This window comes from Monopterus albus, unplaced genomic scaffold (assembly GCF_001952655.1).
Source record: "Monopterus albus unplaced genomic scaffold, M_albus_1.0 scaffold146.1, whole genome shotgun sequence".
In the NCBI taxonomy this organism is placed as follows: Eukaryota; Metazoa; Chordata; class Actinopteri; order Synbranchiformes; family Synbranchidae; genus Monopterus; species Monopterus albus.
Genome location: NW_018128026.1, coordinates 725,656 through 744,878, shown reverse-complemented (window position 1 = coordinate 744,878; position 19,223 = coordinate 725,656).

The following is a 19,223-nucleotide window of genomic DNA, read 5'->3' as shown; positions in this document are numbered from 1 at the left end:
TGTTTTGACACGCGTGATAGAAGCACTGACGGAGGCAGTTTAGTGAGATGCCTCTCATCCTGTCAAGGCTAGGCTGCTCTGGGCAGAGGGGCAGGGGCTCTGCCGACTCCCCGTCTCATCTGGAAGAGACCCATCTCTGCCTTCCACCCCGTCTGGGTCAAACACACCCATCCATCACGTTCCATCCCTTGTTTTCTCCCAGGGCTTCCAGCAGTGTTTTGCTGCCATTTTTCTCCCCCATCTCATAGCCGTCAGTCAGGGACAGCAGTAATATAACTGACACTGGATGGTATTCAGGGAGTAATGAATAACCCGGCTGGGTCTATCAGGATGAGCAACAAACATTCTTTCATGCTTCTCTCTTTCTTCTTTGTCTTCTTTCTCTTTACCTCTTTCTCATCCTTACATTCCCTTCCTAGTTTTGTCTCCACAGTCACTGCATTTCAAACTAACATGGAAAATGAGATGCAATGGATGTTTGTTTAAAAAAGCATCAATTTTCCTGCCATTTTTGAAAGAAGATTTTCTGTACAATAGACATAAAACTACAACCTGTAGCAGGTTATCATAACTTTATATAAAGTCAACAGAGGAAAAAAGCCAGTCTGGCGCAAACGTAACAAAATCTTCCTGCCAGTTGACAGAATGTGTCATGAATTTATCTTATCTTATACTGTATTTAACACCAGAATACAATACCAGCATCTGTTACTTAAAAGTAAGCCATGTAAGAGAAATAAACTTTTGATTGAATGTCAAAAATTTGAAATCTTGCCTGTAAGTCTCAGCAATCAGTGTAGAAGCACTGACGTGAGGAGTGGCAATGAAATAATCATCCTCTCCAGCTGCCATTCCTACTTTCTTCCTCTATTTGCTCTTCCTGTCCACTGCACTTGACCTCCTACCCAATCAGTGAAAGGTGACTTTTGGGGTAGTGAGGTGGGGTGTTTATATCACTAACCCCCTACAGTGCGATTGAAGCCTTTCAGTCGGGGCTCTGCAGAGACCAAGAAAGACAGAGTCAGTTAGTTGGTTATCATCTGAATGAACAAGAATTTTACTGAAGACACTATAAGTTTGTTTTGGGTTCACCTGATGCCAATAAACAGGGACAATTGATTAGTATAGATAAAATTCTAATATCTCATGCAATCATAGCTTATATTAACCAAGGGCACCAGCAAAAATATAGACCTGATAGAATTTTTTTCTCTTCCCTCTTTAAATTTCTCTGACTTACTTTTTTTTTAAAACCTTGAACAAAGCTATTATTCATTCTTAGGAGCATTTAAAGTCCAATTACATCACCAGTAGTATTATTTATTTTCAACTTCCTCCATCACAACCTAGGTATTTGCATTTGTTTGAATGAGCCCTTCAGATCAGATTGTCATCTTTAGTCAGCATTTACACTGTTCCACTCCATATTTTGTTCATTGTATCCTGTGCTTGTTTTCTTCCTGACATTTTACCTCTGCAGACTGGCAAGTCCATTAATAGGCCTGACATTTTAACATATAGCTTTGACATTTTAATGTATTAATGTGAGAGCAGAACCTCTGAGATTGTTCTTTTCACTATAGCCCCTAAGAGAATGGGTTTTCTAAAAAAATAACAAAAGCTTATGAAAAATGACATGTAAAGAGCCAACATCATTAAAAGTAGCTCAGACCTTAATGACATATTCTAATTGTCTAATAGTTAATAAAATCTCTGTGTCAAAGAAGGTAATCTGTAAGAGACTGTATATCATTAATCAAACAGAATCTGTAATTTTCATTTAATGCTTTTCACTAGCATTTATAAATGAGTTTGGTTGAATATTTATTTTATAAATTTGCAGCCGCTGTCTCCTAGAATTTATGTTCAAATACTACCAAACCGTTTTCTCAGTTAAACTGTAGAGGCAACGCAGTCACTGATTGGATTTTGTTCAAAGACATTTTTTTAATAAATGATTGAATAAACCACTGTATTTATTAAGAGCAGTGCAGTTGCCTGTGTGATTTAGTTGAGGTGGATGGTGGGTGCATCACTCTAACAACAGGCTGGAGTTGGGATTCACAGTCCAGTTTTTGGCTGGATTTAAGCAAAGTGCTTTTGTAACTTAAGGAAAGGATCATGTTTTTTGTTAAACTGAAGTAGACTGCCTTAACCAAGTGCTGTGGGTGCACATAACCATACAAAATTTTAATAATGCAGTGGTCACTACACAAGGATCTTGTACCACAGGACTGACTGGAATCAAAGGTGTTATCTGGAAACATTTTATTTACAAAACATATTTGCAACATACCATATATGCAAAGTAGCAATATTTCCTCATTATCTTAATAGAAAATATAACCTTGTTACATACTCTGGATCCAGGGTTGCGAACATCGTTTAATTAAGCATTTATTCAGCCAAAGTACTGAACAAATTAAAATTCTGACCCAATGATGGTGCTAGATGAATGGTCAGGGAGATGTGCAAGTGTGACAGAAATGTTAGATGCCCCAGCCTGATGCTCGTATATTATTGATCTCAAAGTCGCATCCTGTCAGCTGGGCCTTGGATCTGTTGGATTCAGAAGTTGACCTTTGATCTCACTCTGACTCTCAGGTTGTTCTGACTTTTTAAAGCAGAAGCCACTGGGTTCACCTCAGAAACTGTGAGCCAATAGACCATGGGTCAAATATATTTACAAACACTCCTTTACTCTTGTTTTAGCCTGCAGTCAGTCATCAGCTGTTGGTTCTCTATTGTACTTATCAGTCACGTTTTTGGCAGTAAACGGCATCGTCTTGGACTTGGTTTTGCGAACAGTAAATTAATGCCCTCATTTCAGCCTGCCACGGTGTGAGCGGAGGGATACAAGTAAAGGATGGAGTGATTAGGAAGAAGGAGCAGTGAGTGTAGCGGTGTTCTCTTCCATGCCCATAGGCTGTCAGTGTGTTGTATATAAATTGTTTGGTGGCTCAGCAGGAGAACAACACTTCATCAAGGACCATGGGCACAACCTGCATGCATCTACACTTAACACAAGCGCTCAGCCTTGATTACAACAAACAGTCTTCCTCTCTCTCCTGTCCCTGCTCAGTTCTGTCTGTTGCCCTTCTCTTCTACATGCTTACAGCACATTTTGCACATCCTGCACAGATGTTGCAGGGTTTTTTCCTCAAACGACAGAGTTGAAACCAGGTAGCGTTTTCCGCAAAAATACAGTATCTCACAACCAGTAAGATACTCAATAGACAAATAATCCCCACCTAGACACTGACTATCTAGATATAGTACTAGATATTTTAGCTGTTTAATGGCTTATTTTCACTGCTGGCAATTCTGTCCCACTTATATGCTGAATAAAATGTCTGACATATTGAACAGCACTTGATCAGCTAGTTTCTGTTGTGTTCGAACAGTTTCCCTTCAGTAGCGCTGCAACTTTTTCAAAAAATCAAGTTTGTTCAAATGTGTAAACTGTTATGTAAATAATTCAGATTCAGCCCAGTGTAGCACTGATATCTCATTCACTTGAGTGAAAAGATATATTAATAGGTGACAAATTTGTTGTTTTGGGAATATTAGTTGTATTTTATAAGGGCAACAAAAAGTATTACTTTTATTCTAATTTATTCCATGGATTGCACTGAGTCCAAAACGCTTCCATACATTAAATCTCAGGTAGTTTGGTGTCATGAAAAACCTTTCAGCTTGGCCCTTTGCTTTTCTTCAATTTGTGCTGACCAGGAGAACAACAGCCTAGTTTACTGAGGGCAGTAGGGTACGCAATATATCAGAGTTGACAGTGCATATTACAGACATCCTCTTTCGGAGTACAAAGAAAATCCTTTTGTGTTCAAGTTCTTCTAGTTCAGTCTTGACTGTGGGATGTGGCGTATTTCTGAAAAGCTAATAAATGGACCTTGAATTTGAGATTACTTTGTCACACATACTGTGAATTTTGAATTCATTACAGATCAGTCTGAATATTGCATTTTTGCCCAAGCTTGAGCACTAGTTAGAATTTCAAAGCTTGAAGTGACAGCCCTAGTAGCCAATGACATATCCTTTGTGTCAATGACACTGAAGCAACATTTGTCATGCCAATCTAACTAACGTTTGTTACGTTTGTAAGTAGACTTACAACATCCTGCACAGTTGTATCCGTCTTGTTGCCAATTCTGAGTCTACTGTCATGGCTGTAACTAGGTAGCCAGCTAGCTATGAGGTAAGCGATATCCCCTTATATGCTGATCTGATTTTCAAGATAGTCAATCTTTGAGTATACATAGAGATTTGGACTGGAATTAGCCAGTTGCTGAGAAAATGCAATATTTTTTAAAAGACCATTAGTAAGTATGTTATTATTCAGTGTCATTGTTTTGCACATTACTCTGTTAAGCAGTCAGTATGGAAGCTAATGTACACATTCACTCAGCTTAGAAAGGCAGCCCTGTTTAAAAACACAACCCAACACACACATGCAGATACAGTACACACACACACACACAGAGAGAGAGAGCAGGCCAGTCTTGATTTCATTAGCTGCGGTGAACATACAACACAGTAGCTGATGGCTTGGAGAGTGATGAGGTATCTGAATTTGCCACTGACAGCCATTTGCTAAGTGCAACTGAAATACTGCCTTCTTGTAATTCATCATTAGTCTGGGGGAACTATGGGCTGTAACCACTGGCCTGTAGCTGTGTGTGTGTGCTTGTTTGCAGAACATGTCCGTGTGTGTGTGTGTGTGTGTGTGTGTGTCTGAATGAAGACTCTTAACCTTCAGTGAAAGTATATTCATCTGCACTGCCTCATTTTTAGTCAGAGCTAATGGATGTGCTGGCCAGTGCTCAGCTCAGCCCTGCTCCCTAGCACACACACAACTACTACAGGACTGCATGCACACAACATGAATGAAGTAATACAGTCAGTCCCAACATGCTCTGCATTGTATACTCCTTACATTCAAGAAAGCTACTCAGCACTGAGACAGCTGGATGGTCCGGTATGAATGAAAGAAAATCATCAGAGCTGAATACCAGTAGAGAGACGGAACATACTCTTTATTGAAGATGTACATCAGACAACTTAAAAGCTCCTTTTTAGGCAGGTAACACAACTGTTTACCTGTTTACCATGACTGCTACTTTATATGGGATGACAAACTGAAATTTAGTAATTGCCTTATAGTTACAAATGCCAGTATTTCTGTTACTTTGGCATTTTTAGGATTAGGTTGTTTGTAGTCAGTTTTTTACTGGATAATTTTATGTTTTTGTACCTCTGAAAATTATTTAAATAAAACGCCTTGGTAATGTAAATCGTTTTGGTTGATCTGGTGAAAAGTCAGAAACATGGGTCCATTTTAAAGAGTCAAAAATTCTTACTCCTGTTTTTTTTCACATTCTGTCTCAACCGTAGCCTATACTTATTATTATACTTACAAATTTTGTGTCTCACTTATAACTGAATATAAATTGCAGAATGTGCATTAACTCTATATATTCACATGGTATAATTATTCACTGCAATTTTATTTTTTGCTGTAGTTGCTCATTTTATTCTCCATTTTCCCAGCTCCAACGCTTGTAGCTCTGCAAAATAATGGCTTCTCATTTTATTCATGAGAAAAGCAAAGGCCGGTTCAACTTAAGTTGACATATCACTTAATATTACTCCCTTTTGACACCCAGTGGGATGTGTTTAAGTGTAACATGCCTTGGCTCTCATAATGAGAGCCTCTGCACCTCTCTGTAGCTACAGTTATACTGTATTTAGCAAGAGGCACCGCTCTCTGTTTTTTCAGCAATTAAGCAGCATCAGTCACTGTCAGAAAACTGGCCCTGAATGGTGAGCACTCCATTAGTGGAATTACAGCAGCCTCAGAGTGCAGAAAGCAAGATGGGGACACGTGGGAAGTTATTAATAAATTCCAGCTGGTAATCCATCAGTTATGATATGCCTTTTCCAAATACCACTCACTGTGTACACTGAAGGAAATTCTAAAAAAATGACTCTTTCTTAAAACACTACTTGAACCTGTAGCCTACAGTAAGATGTAAATAATGAAAAAGGATGACCGAGTGGTGAGAAGTAAACTCACCCCAATGCACTTGGTAAGCATTATTACTGAACTCCACAGCCATATATCTCTAATCAGACACTGGACAAATGCACCTAAAGGCTGCGATGGGTTAACCCAGTCTCACTCTGTGACCTCATTCATCTCTCACCTTGAAAGTTCCTTTTGCACATAATACCTTTCTGTTTTTTTTTTTGTTTTTTTTTGAGCTGTGTAGCATCATGGTGAAGTTCTTGTATTCTTCTGTCAGTGCATGTCCCCTGTGTGCACGGATCAAGATGAAGTGCTGTGTGCGGCCCAAATTTAATCCAGCCAGACCCAGACATCAATAATGTGTTAGTAGGCAGTTAGCTGCCTAAAGATATCAGTATTGATTTCCTACTTAGATTCAGCTTGTTTGGACTAAAAGACAAATAGCTTGTGTGACTCTGTCAAGGAACCCATTTAATTTGACAGAAGGAGTCACTCTACCTGTTCCTGCATCTCTGCTGCTGAGGTCATTCACATCAGGTGTGTGTAAAAGCGACATTAACAATGATTAGAAGAAGCAGTGTTTCTCTTTTGTCTCCCCTTTTCTTGTATTCCTTCATTATCATTTCGGTCACACTGACTGACTTGCCAGGCCAAAGTGAAGAACTGAAGGTGTTCATGTTCAGACTTGTTTATAGGTGTCAAAATGCCAAAATTGGAATTTTCTATCAGACTGATGGAAAGCAGGTGTTTGTCTTCCATCCTATTTTAAAACTGACTCAGTCCATGCTCTCACTTGCTTCCACTGTTGTTTTCTTTTATACTTACTCTTTGTCAAACAAATCAATGCAGAGGGAACATTTTAAACGGCTGAAGGGATGAAGAACCTGCAAACTCTGCAGGTTGCGTGGTAAGTGTGGTATTACATTCTGTCTGTGCATTTTCTATTATCCTATAGTGTAAAATATCAAACAATAAGAGAAATGCCTGCAATGCTGCTAGTACAGTGGCTATTCTAGGTTGTAGTCATTGAATTAAAACTAATTCTGTTGAATTAGTTTTTTGTGTAGAGACACCACCACGTCTAGAGTTATACAAACTCTGATAAAGAGTAGATTTCCATGAACTGTGTGTAGGTCTTCAGCCAGCGCTACTGCTCTGGTTATTCTGCCACTGAGAAACTTGGTGTGTTTGCGTGAGTTGTTTTTCTAGCTTCATCATAGTTTTCAGGGCTTTATCCATTTATGTCTCTGCTCTTAATGCCCCAGTCCAAAACCCACTTCTATAAAGAGACGATGCACTTTAGTTACTTAAGAAACTGCACACACAGAAACATGCAGACAGTGAAGTGTTTTGTATCAGAAATCACAGACTTGTGCTACAGTACATAACATAATGAACAGAACATAATAAATATTTATATCAGTCTAAAATGTGCTAAAATCAGTCATTGAAATTCAAACTACTGATAAACTGAGTTTAGGGAGAGTTTACCCATTATGTCATCCCAGCGAAAAATAACAATTATGCATGTAAACACAGCTGTAATTCCACAATTATGATTGTGAATTTTAAACAATGCAATTTCCATTTTATTTATCTCTATTTAGGGGTCATTCCTCTGCATTTGGAAAGGGTGCCCCAATCTGTAACAGGGGTAATAAATTCTTAAATGCGTTAGCTCATGTTAGATTTAATTATCTTTCCCCATTCAGAACAAGTAATCTGATTATCCTCTGCTGCTTCCTGTACAAAGTAGAGACATAAATCAGGAACTGCAGCAGGAGTACTGAAAGCACACAACAGCAGTTTGTGAAATGTTCAACAGTGTCCCAATGTTTCTCTTTGTGTTTATCTTGCTCAGTTCACTTGATATTTCTATCATAAAAGCAAAACAACATCAAGTTAATAAACCTCCACTGAATCACTGCTACTCATATACTTTATGGCAACAATCCACAATTAGTGCAGCTGAGGTTTCTCCTCCACATAACCAAGGAACTCTTTTCTCAGGAGATACAGTATCTGGAGCAATTACATTATGGGAGACATCCCTTAAAAAACACATAACTGTTTCCCCATTGATTGCACTTTCTAATATTGAAACAGCACTGAATCAGTTGGCCCTGTCTTAAAGTGAGGCAACGTAATTTGTAAATATATAAGAAGTTAATTTTTGTGGCTGGGGGCCTTTCTCAATATGTTTTCTTCTATGTACTTGTGTTCTTATAGACTTGTGAAACATCATTACTCAAGTCCAAGCACTGTCCAAATTCCAGTTTCTAAACATGCTTTTAATGCAAAGACTTTCAACTATCTATATATCTGTCTGTCTATCTGTCTATGGAAACAATGTTCTGCCTCTGCTGTGTTATGTAATTAGGCTGTGTTGTGCCTCTGGACCCACTTTTTCTTGTTAATTAGTCAATTATTAATTTATTAGTAAATAAATAATGTGTCTGTTCAATTAGTAAATACTTATGGGATCATACAAATCACTTGGGCCCAACAAACTGTATTCTGTTGTGTTGCACACACACACGCACACACACACACACACACACACACACACACACACACACACAGAAGCCCAGTGTTGATTTCATTGGCTGCACACACACGGTCAAATCAGAGTGGACACCCAATACATAGAGTTACATGCAACCAGTTTCTCTTGAATCATGCCCTAACCCTCCACCAACGCTTGTTTTCATTCCTCATGAAGACTTTACATTGACTGACATTCATTTCCTGGAGACTTACCCTAACCTTAAACATAACCACCACTTGCCTAACATCTAACCTTTACCCTAATCTTAACCCAAGCTGTCACTCTAAAATTCTATGATTTATATCTGGTCCTCATGAGGAAGGCTGAGCCCCCACAAAATGAGTGTGTAAACAGGTTTCATTCCCCACAATATGAATATTACCAGGTCCGCACACACTCACACTCATCCATCTCTGTCTCTCTGTCTGCCTTGTGTTGCCTCCTCAACAGCTGTGCGTGTGTGTGTGAGAAAGAGAGATGAGGGAGAATACTGGCAAGCTAAACCCTGCTCCGATCATATATCATCTTTAAATGACAGTGTCATAAAGCATTACAAAGAGCAGAGTGGAAAAGAGGGTCCTTGTCGGGGCTTTGTTAGCCAGACAAATGCTTCTACCCTGTTAGCCTGTTAGCCAGAAGCTGGTATCACTTCTAATCAGAAACACACCCTGTCTGGTGCAACAGGTGTCCAGAAACAAATACAGTTTGACCAATACCAAAGCTAACAATTTTGTCTCAGTTACAAACATTTTATTCTATTCTAAACCATTTTACTTTGTTCTATACAAAATTTGATCATTTATTTACTTGAGAAATTCTCAGATACAGTACAACACAATACAATAATACAATCTGAAGCATCCACTGGTTTCTGATAAAGGGAGTCAGTCCACAAAAGATAAATAAATATAGACTATAATCACTTTAAGCACATTGTGTTTGAAAGACCACAGAATGATATAAATATATAGAATGTGAAATCAATTCATAGGCTTTATGCAGTACATGACATGCTAAGAATTTCATGTAATTTTACATTTTACAAAGTGTCCTTGGGCAAGACACTGAACCCTCAAGTTGCTCCAGGCAATGGTTAAAGCCATCAGTTGAGTTGGCGCTGCTGATGGCTGCCTCGGTTCTGTACCGGAAACAGATTCCTTGAGTGTACCATACTTGGCCAAATACAGGTGATTATCCTTATTCTTTTCTTTCTAATAAAGCAAAACCAGGCATTTTATAGAAACCTCTCAAATTACAATTTCAAATGGCATAAATGATTTACTTGGCTATAAATCAGTCCCAGCAAAGCAGAGGTTGAATAAAGAATCATTTCATCTGTGCCAAGGGAATGTGCTATTAAATGAGAATTACAGCAACAACTTCAGTTTGAAATAAAACATGACCTCAATTTCTTCTATATTCATGGATCTTTTTCTCCTCCCTGTTTTTATCTGTTCATCTAAGTCTTTGATGTTTTTAGTTTTTCCTTTGTTTTTTTCCAGTGAAGTGGGCATCTTATGTCACTGGATACCTGCTGTTGGAGTAGGCCAGATGCGCAGTAGCAGTGAGGCAGAAAACAGAACTGATTTGTGCAGGTGGACACACACACACACACACACACACACACACACACAGAGATAGAGACAGAAAGAGAGAGAGAGCCTTGTGGCTTCCTCAGCGGCTCCTTCTCCAACTCAGCATTCAGTGCGAGTCCACATATTAACTGAATCACTCTGAAGGACACCCCCCCCCAAACATGTGGTGTAATATAATTTGTGCATCAAAGGTTTGGTGGGTTTAGCTGATTACATTAGTGTTGCTGTGACAAGATTCAGCTCATGTCAAATCTTCAAACAAGGAGGAATGAGCTTCATGCTGCTGGGGTTGGGGGTATTAATTGGTGAGAAATGGATTAATTATAATTGATTCTAGGCTATAACAAACATCATAGATAATAAAATTAATAATCTATAATGATTGGCTGTCAGAGCAGCCAGCTGACTATATTTCTTCCACACAACACCTTGTCCATTTCACTGATTTATTGTTAAATAATAATGTCAGAGTCTTTATAGGCAAAATGTTTTTGTTGAGTGTTATTTTGGGATTTTTTTCTTTTTACAGGCCACGCTCTGCTAAACACTTCATACAGCGTGACACATTCAGCCTCCTCTCCTCTCCCTTGGGCCTATTAAAGCCTAATTGGAGCCAAACTATTTAGCACTGATGGGATCAATGGGGGAACCAGCAGTGGACGCGCACCATTTTCATTATTTACTGCAGCTCAATACATTGGCAGCCACCGCAGCATTCAGTTAGTGCAGCACTAATAAGAACGGCTGCAGAATCTGTCAAAAGACAGAGGCACTTCCACAGAATGACATACAGTGCAGCTGAATTGTAGTGAGTTTCCATAAGTGAATGGAAAATGGCTGAGTAAGTTAAAAAAAATGACATTTTACTTGTTTTACTTGCCTTGCAACACATTAAAATCATTGATAGTATATGGTTAGTCTAGGTGCATGACAGGCAAGGCAGGACAATTTACTGTATTTCATTACAACAAAACACAATGCGCTTTACAAAAAGAAAGAAAAAAGATCAAATTCAACATTTAAAAAACCAATACAATGCAAAAATAAAATGGAAATCATATAGAATGGAGTAGTATGCATTAATATTTGTATAGCCTTCATAAACTCACACATGCACCCATATACACATCCACATAGGCAAATACGGTATAACATATGACACATGCTCCCTCATGCACAACCAAACAGACATACAGTCCTAGATTAACACGTTTACATTTCAGCTGTGAGCTGCACAGCTGTAAATGTTGGAGCCTAAATCGCTGCTGAAGGGCAAACAATTTCCATTCACAGTGATTAAATTCAACAACAACAACAATACACACTTGTACTTCTGTCTTTGTGAGGACATTCATTGACATAATGCACTCACTAGCCCCTTACCCTAACCTTAACCATCAGAATTAAATGCCTAACCCTAACCTTTCCCCTAGCCCAAACCTAAATCTAATTCTGAAACGAGGGCCAGGCAAAATGTTCTCCCGTTCCAAAAATGCCCTTTTGGTCCTCAATATATAGCAAGTACAAGGACGCACACACACACACACACACACACACACACACACACACACACACACACACACACACACACGCTGTAGCTCCTGTCAGATGTTGCTGTGTGATGTGCTCTTTCCTTGCATTGATAGGAAATCAATAGGTGTACTGTATCAGTCAAATGTGTGAGGCAAAACTGTCATTGTCATCACATAAAGAAATATGCTGCTGTAGTTCTGTGTCAAACCTCAGTCTCACTGCCACTGAAACGCCGAAGGAATACAAGAACCTTTTTGTTGCAATCAGAGAGAAACACAAATCCTTTGCAAACAGGTTAAAGAGAACAACTGATTTGGCTTCACGACTAAAAATAAAATAAAATAAAAAACTTGCTTGATTGCTTTACTGGAATGATGAGGGTCATTCTAATATATTTATTCTTACACAAGTTTTTTTTCCAATAATTTAATAATAATAATTATGATGATGATGGTGATGATAATACTAATAATAGGATGTCTTCCAAAAATGTCCACCATGACTTTATTTTCACTCCTGAATGTTTAGGTGTAAATATGTATAACTGGTTAAACTGAAGATTTCCATCAACCTGACCTTATTCTAGTAATGGTTCATGCCACCAGAAACAAAGAACATGAATAATGATGAAGACAAAGATTAGAGAAAGATTCTGTTGTTTTGTACACAGCACTGCAGAGGTTAGTGGTGCACGTTCACCCACTGTCAAGGTGAACAAACGCAGGCAAATAAAGGAGAAAGCAAAAAGTCTGCCAGCGTGTTTCGGCATAAAGCCTTTGTCAGGGTCTATTCAAAGACACAGATGCACCTCAGCAGCTCCTAAATGATTTCCACAAGGCTGATCAAGTGAGTAAGACAGTAAGTGAGCCAACAAGTATATAAGGCAGCATTATAGTGATATCTGCTTTTATGATCTGATTGGTGATGGATCTTGAGAAGTGTAACTAACTTGACTGTTAAGTAAAGGATTTGGGGTCTGGGGTCAAAATACACCTGGAAAAAATACACAAAACATTTTCATATATTCAAAAAGACTAAGTAGCACGGAGAGCGACTACAATAAACGACACTGTACATTAGTATGATTGGAGGTAACTCAGTTATAGACATGTGATATGGTCCAAAGGTTATTATCCAACCTGATACTGAAGTTGTCCAAAGATATTGTCCAGAGTACATCCAGACCAAGGGCCTCAGACATAACTTCATTAAACATTCAGAGGACCTTATATTCTTTTTACATCATTGTCTGCTAAGATAATGGTGCAGAGTCTGATAAGGATGTTTGCACATGTCCTGCACAGTATCTGTATTGTTATCTTCAAAAAATAAATTATTTTTAAAAATCTTTTTAGTACTGACAGGTTGGACCCTAAGGAGTAGTATCAACTCCCTCTCCCTTATTCTGTGTGTGTTGCGGCTAACTGTCTAAAATGAATCCCAGTTGAGATAAGAAATCAGGCTGCTAAAGACACAGACCGGAGCTCCTTTGAAACACACATGAATTAAGAAAAACTGAAGCCTTTCTTTCTCAGCACAACAGTAATCATCAAAATGGCAGAGCAAGATATCAGGAGAATCTGATACGGGGTAGATCGCTTGTTGTTCCAATAGTGGAAACACAAAAAATGTAGCTTAGCATAAAGGCTGGAACCAGCAAGCCTGACTTGGAAAATCTATCTACCAGGTTATACGGTAGGTTATTCACATCATATAATTAAGACAGTGATTGCAAGCATAGTGGACACAAAACACCACCTGCTGAAAAGGTCTACAGAGGAAACTGTAGGTCAGAAAGCATTTCTCCTGTATGTCAGAGTATTTATGCAATATTTTATTTATTTGTAGTTCTTGCCTTTTTTTTTAATAAAAATTATATCAAGCATAATCAGTATGAGCAGTTTAATTTACTAAGTGATATATGTCAGTTTACCCAGTCTTGTTAGCTTCATGCTGTAACTTCAGCTGCATTACATCCTCCAATAATTTATCTTCCCATTTACACTGTTGTCAGAATTAATAAAATGTGCCCTGGGGACTGGGAGCCCATGTGTGTGTGTGGGTGTGTGAGTATGCAGTACTTGAGTATGACATTATAATATGTGTATACTTTGGAAGATATAAATTGTTTGACTATAAGAAGGTGGTCACATAAGCAAAAAAGCACTGCTGATCTAATTATGTAACATAACGAAGACATTTTGCCTCCTGTATTTGTATGGTGTACATTTGCCCACTTCTGTCACAGGTAATGAAGTCAGGGAGTGATAATTCAGTTGACAATACAGTATGAAAAACACAGAATATAGACTATCAGAGTATAAAATATATGTAAGATACTTTATACAATACGGCCTTATTCTATTATAGGTGGTTGGAAATGTCTCAATACAATAAAGAATTAATGATTACATATGTATCCATGGTGCTCTGAAAGAGTGAACCTAGGTCAGGTCCTCTTGAAGACACTGGAAATCAAAGACTGAGCAGTTTAACACCACACATTTGACAAATATTGTCAAGTGACTGTCAAGAGCTCACTGAGATGTGCAGTGCAGTTGTTGCTCCTCTTTCAGTTGCTCCCCATTGTTTGGGGATTTCCAACAGCAGATAACTGTACAGGCTTTATGCCAGATGGAATGTGCAGTGCAATACTTCTCAATAACTGATACTCAAGTACAAATGTGGAAACAAAATAAACAACTTAAACTAAAAAATATCATATTGGTTTGCAAATTGTCACTTTGAAGAAACCCTGGCTCTAATCCAGCAGACGCTCGAGTTTCTCATAAATGGAGAAGGACAGAAGCAAGGACATAACTGGTGGGTGGAGGCTGTCAGTCCAGCCCATCCTTCATATGAGCTAAGGATGCCACAGTAAATGTCTGGCCTTCCCATTCACCCCCCCTTCCTTTTTGCCCCCTCTATCCTGAGAAGCGGAGCACTTAGTCTAATGTGAATAATGACGATGACTGTGTTTCAGACTCGCCCTTATCCACTGCCCTTATTGAAAAAGCAGTATGAACAGGCCGAGATTCATTGCTATAAATGATATCATCCCACTCTCTGCCTTCTGATGCTAGCCTTTGCTCATTTCTCACTATTGTTCCATGTTCTTTGCAAGTTACTGTTTCTTTTAATGCTGCAGTCATGACTCACCTTTCTGTCTTTTGGATAAACTCACCTCAGTCTTTTTTAGGGGCAGAAGTGTTACAGAAAGAAATGTTCTGGGCACAGGAGATGATTTCCCACAGTGCCTTTATTTCATTTCATACCTAATAACGTAAACCTGCACTCACCTTTCCAACAGTATCAAGACATTTTTATTCTTTCTCTTCTGTTGCTTTTAGTGACTTCCTTTCTGTTTAGCCCCTCGACTCCCAGTCATTCATACATTTTACCGCTTCTTTCTATCATACTATTAGTTTAAAATGTATGAGACAGCTTTCTCTTGGCTCACATCGCCCCATAAAGAAGTAGCTTTAAAAAAACAAACTCAGCTCCCAGATCCAGGTTTGGAGCCAGACAAGTCAGAGTGGTGTTTATTAGCTTGATACCCAGGACACAGCATAGAAGTAACACCAATATCAGTGCTTCACCTAGAATCAGCTTCACTGGTCCTAGTGTTTTGGGAAACGCCATACATCAGATTCCTTCTAAATTCAAACCATATAGTGTTTTTATATACATACATGGATGTGAGTTTACTGTCAGGAAGGCTTTTTTATTTAAACTGTCTGAAAACACATAGCAAAGCTGTTATTATTCATTGATCAAAGCTGCTATTAAAAACTCACATCAATTAATAATATGCAGTTCTTAAATAAAAGATATACAGGACATCTAAGACTATAAACTACTGTATTTTTATCAGTGCTTCTGTCTTCCTTCCTGACTTTTTGTAATTTTAGAGAAAACAAGCCATGAGCTGTGCTGCAGGGCTGACTGCGTGTGTGTCTTCCTGTGTATGTGTGAAGTACATGCTACTGATGATGTTCAGGGAATTCTCTGTTGTGTTAAACACAGAGGAAGCTTAAATGAAGACAAAGTTTGAGTGGTGAAGACTCAGCTTTGTGGTTTATAGAGATGCATGCTGATACAGAGTGGAAATATTTCAAAGACATAATGCTTACATGACCTGCTTGGAGTTCAGCCAGAGGCTGAAGGATTATAGGGCCAATAAAGGATCAAACATAAACAGCTCAACTGATTTGTCTGTTTGAACCTGACTATTTGTAATGAGGTATTCACAGTCATGCCAGAGTTAAGTTCAACAACACAGCCTCTCCAACACGATGTACATGTAAAATATTGTGCCAAAGCCCATATGAGTCTATACTGATAAAGTTGGCTGTAAATTGTAACATTTCAACTTTTGGTTTTCATTTTTGGGTCTTGTTTAATCACAGTTCTCATTGTAGGCATATTATTGAGTAAAAAAAAAAAATAAATTAAATATGCATGCTTAGAAATGTTCTAAAAATTGCCATAAATGATGATACCCTTTGGTCAAAGGTTAACAAAAACAAAAATATACTCTAAGACAATTAGAATGTTTGCTGTGTTACTCCTGGTTTTACTTGAGTTGGACTTGCTAACATCAGCTGACTGTGCAGGGTTATGACTATAAAAGGGAATATCACAAAAAAAAGCTGCATTTGTTTTCCAAACAACAGGAAAAGTGTCATGCATTAGTTTTAGTCCAGTAATCTATATTTTGCTTCATGCTGGAAGAACTGACACAAATTCCCCTGTTATATCTGCAAGAGCCTTTTTTTTAAATGCTTATAGTCTTTTCACCAAGAAACTAATTGATCCTTGCCAATTTTACCAACTGCTTCACAGAGCAAAAATATTTTATACACATGTATTGAATAACTATGTATTTTCCAGTAAGTGCTGAGTGTGTGAGATTATAACAAACTTTAAACATGCTGCTGTATAACTTTGATGAGCTCATACCAATCTAATGCTTGTCCCCTGCAGGCGATTCATGTAACACTGTGGCAGGTTTCACTGGTGCTGACATTAATAACTACTACACCTGTTCACATGCCCCAGTCTCTCCCAAAATGCAGAATAATAGCTTGCTGTTACAGCAGATATTGGTCAGGAGATGTTGAAGACATCTATGTATCTATCTATAAGCTCATCACACAACTATATCAAACATTAGCTAACAATGAAATTGATTTCTTATGACTTAGTACTAAGAATTTCTTCCAAACGTGCCCAGTCACGTGTGCTTTTGGTTGGAACAGAGATTGACAGCCCTGGCACTTCTGGCTCTTATAAGACTCAGAGGCTGGTGTTTTGATTGATGCATCTGAACGGGCAGCAATCCTTTGATTAAACCTTCTGCTAGTCAGTCCACACCCTGCACACACAGATTCACACAAACATACATACAGACAGACCTGGTCCTACTATAGTTGTGAGGACACTCACTGACATAATGCATTCCCTATCAACTTACGCTAACCTTAACTATTACAACATAATGCCCAACTTTAACCTAAACTTAAACCTACTTCTAACCTGAACCCTAAATGTCTAAATCCAAGACTTAACCCTGAAAAAGCCCTTTGAAGTTTGCTAAAATATCCTTACAATGATGGTGCTGAAAACAAATTGGTCCACAAAATGTAATGGTAGGGGAGAAGCTGGAACTTGTGCAGGAGATGGAGCAATACCAACTAGATATAGTTGGGCTTACCTTCACACAGAGTTCTGGCTGTGGAACCAAACACCTGGAGAGGGGTTGGACTCCATCTTTTTCTGGAGTTGCCCAGGGAGAGGGGCACCGGGTGGTTGTGAGGATACTCACAAATCTCAGGCTGAGCACTGCTGTGTTGGAGTTCTCCCCGTGGAACGAGAGGGTTGCTTCTATCTGGCTTAAAGTCAATGGGAGGAAAGCTCTGACTGTTGTTTGTGCTTATGCACCGAACAGTAGTTCAGAGTATGTGGCCTTCTTGGAGATGCTAGGTGGGGTCCTTGAAGGGGCAACTGTGGACTCCATAGTTCTACATGGGGACTTCAACGCTCACATAAACAATAATGGAGAAACTTGAAAGGGGGTGACTGGGAGAAACGGCCTGCTCGATCTGAACCCGAATGGTGCTTTGTTGTTGGACTTCTGTGCTAGTCATGGATTGGCCATAACATGGTCAAATCCTCCACTGTAGAGGCGGCTGTTCTGAGCTATGACCACAAGGTTGTTGGTGCCTGTCATAATGGCAACCTGAGAACCCACTGGTGGACAGCAGTGATGAAGGGAGCCATCAGGGTAAAGAAGGAGGCCTACAGGGCTTGGTTGGATCAGAAGTTTGGTGAGGCTAGGGAGAAGGACTTTCAGTTGGCCTCAAGGAAGTTCTGGCAAACTATCCATGGAATTAGAAAAGGAAAGCAAGATATAATGTATATTATGTACATATATGGAGAGAGACAACCAAATCATGTGTGTGCTAAATAATACAATTTATTCAACTAGCCTCACATATGTTTACAGCTATACTCTTATAGACACTGCATGAATAAATAAATAACTGTACTTTCACTCTTGACAAACACTTTCAATTCTGGATTTAAAAGTAGACTCTTTTGTTCCTATGCTTTTTTGTTATATATATTTCTCACACAAAAATACGGCATCATTGCAATTTACAACATAGAGCCACAAATGATTCTTTTCTGTGTGTGTGTTCAGGTTGTGGATGAACCTAAGCTACAACACGTTCAACATGAGGCTTGTCTGATGAGGAGGAACATTTACATTCACATTTAAGTCCAGTGAGATGGCCTGACACTTTGCATAGCATCAGACCAGCAGTCACTGTGTTCTGTTATCTTGGTGGCATATCATCATTCCCACAGCTGTTATTTAGAAGTTAGAAGAAGAGACAGGATCAGGTCACAACAGTGTCTAGCTGTACGTCAGTAAGCACACCAGCATATGAGGCTCAAACTCCCTTTCACACTCTATACAGTTGTATAGAGACAAACTACAAGACAAACTTCCTTTATAGTGACGAACTACAATCTTGTCACTGTAAAGGATAAAGCTACATACATATATATTGCAGTTCTCTTATTGTCAACGAATCCTTTGAAGAGACCAAAATCACCAATAACATGATCCTGCTAACGAGTGTCGCTATAGCCAAAGCCTAGTACAACTCCAAATCAGAAAACGTCAGGACGGTATGTAAAATCAAAATTAAAACGGGAAACAATGATGTGTAAATCATCTGTGCCCTGTATTACACTGAAAACAATACAGCAGCACATTATGTGATGTGATACCTCATCAATTTTATTCAAAGTGTTTGAGTAACATCTTCTGGAAACTACAGTGTGCAGCTGTGTTAGGAAATTGTTCCATCAAGGTAAGTAAGTAAGTAAGTAAATAATAATAAATAAATAACATATTTATGACCCTCTTGAAGGGATTTAGGTCCTCAAGAGTGAATGGGTGATCGAGGACCACAGGTGGTGTAGGGACATC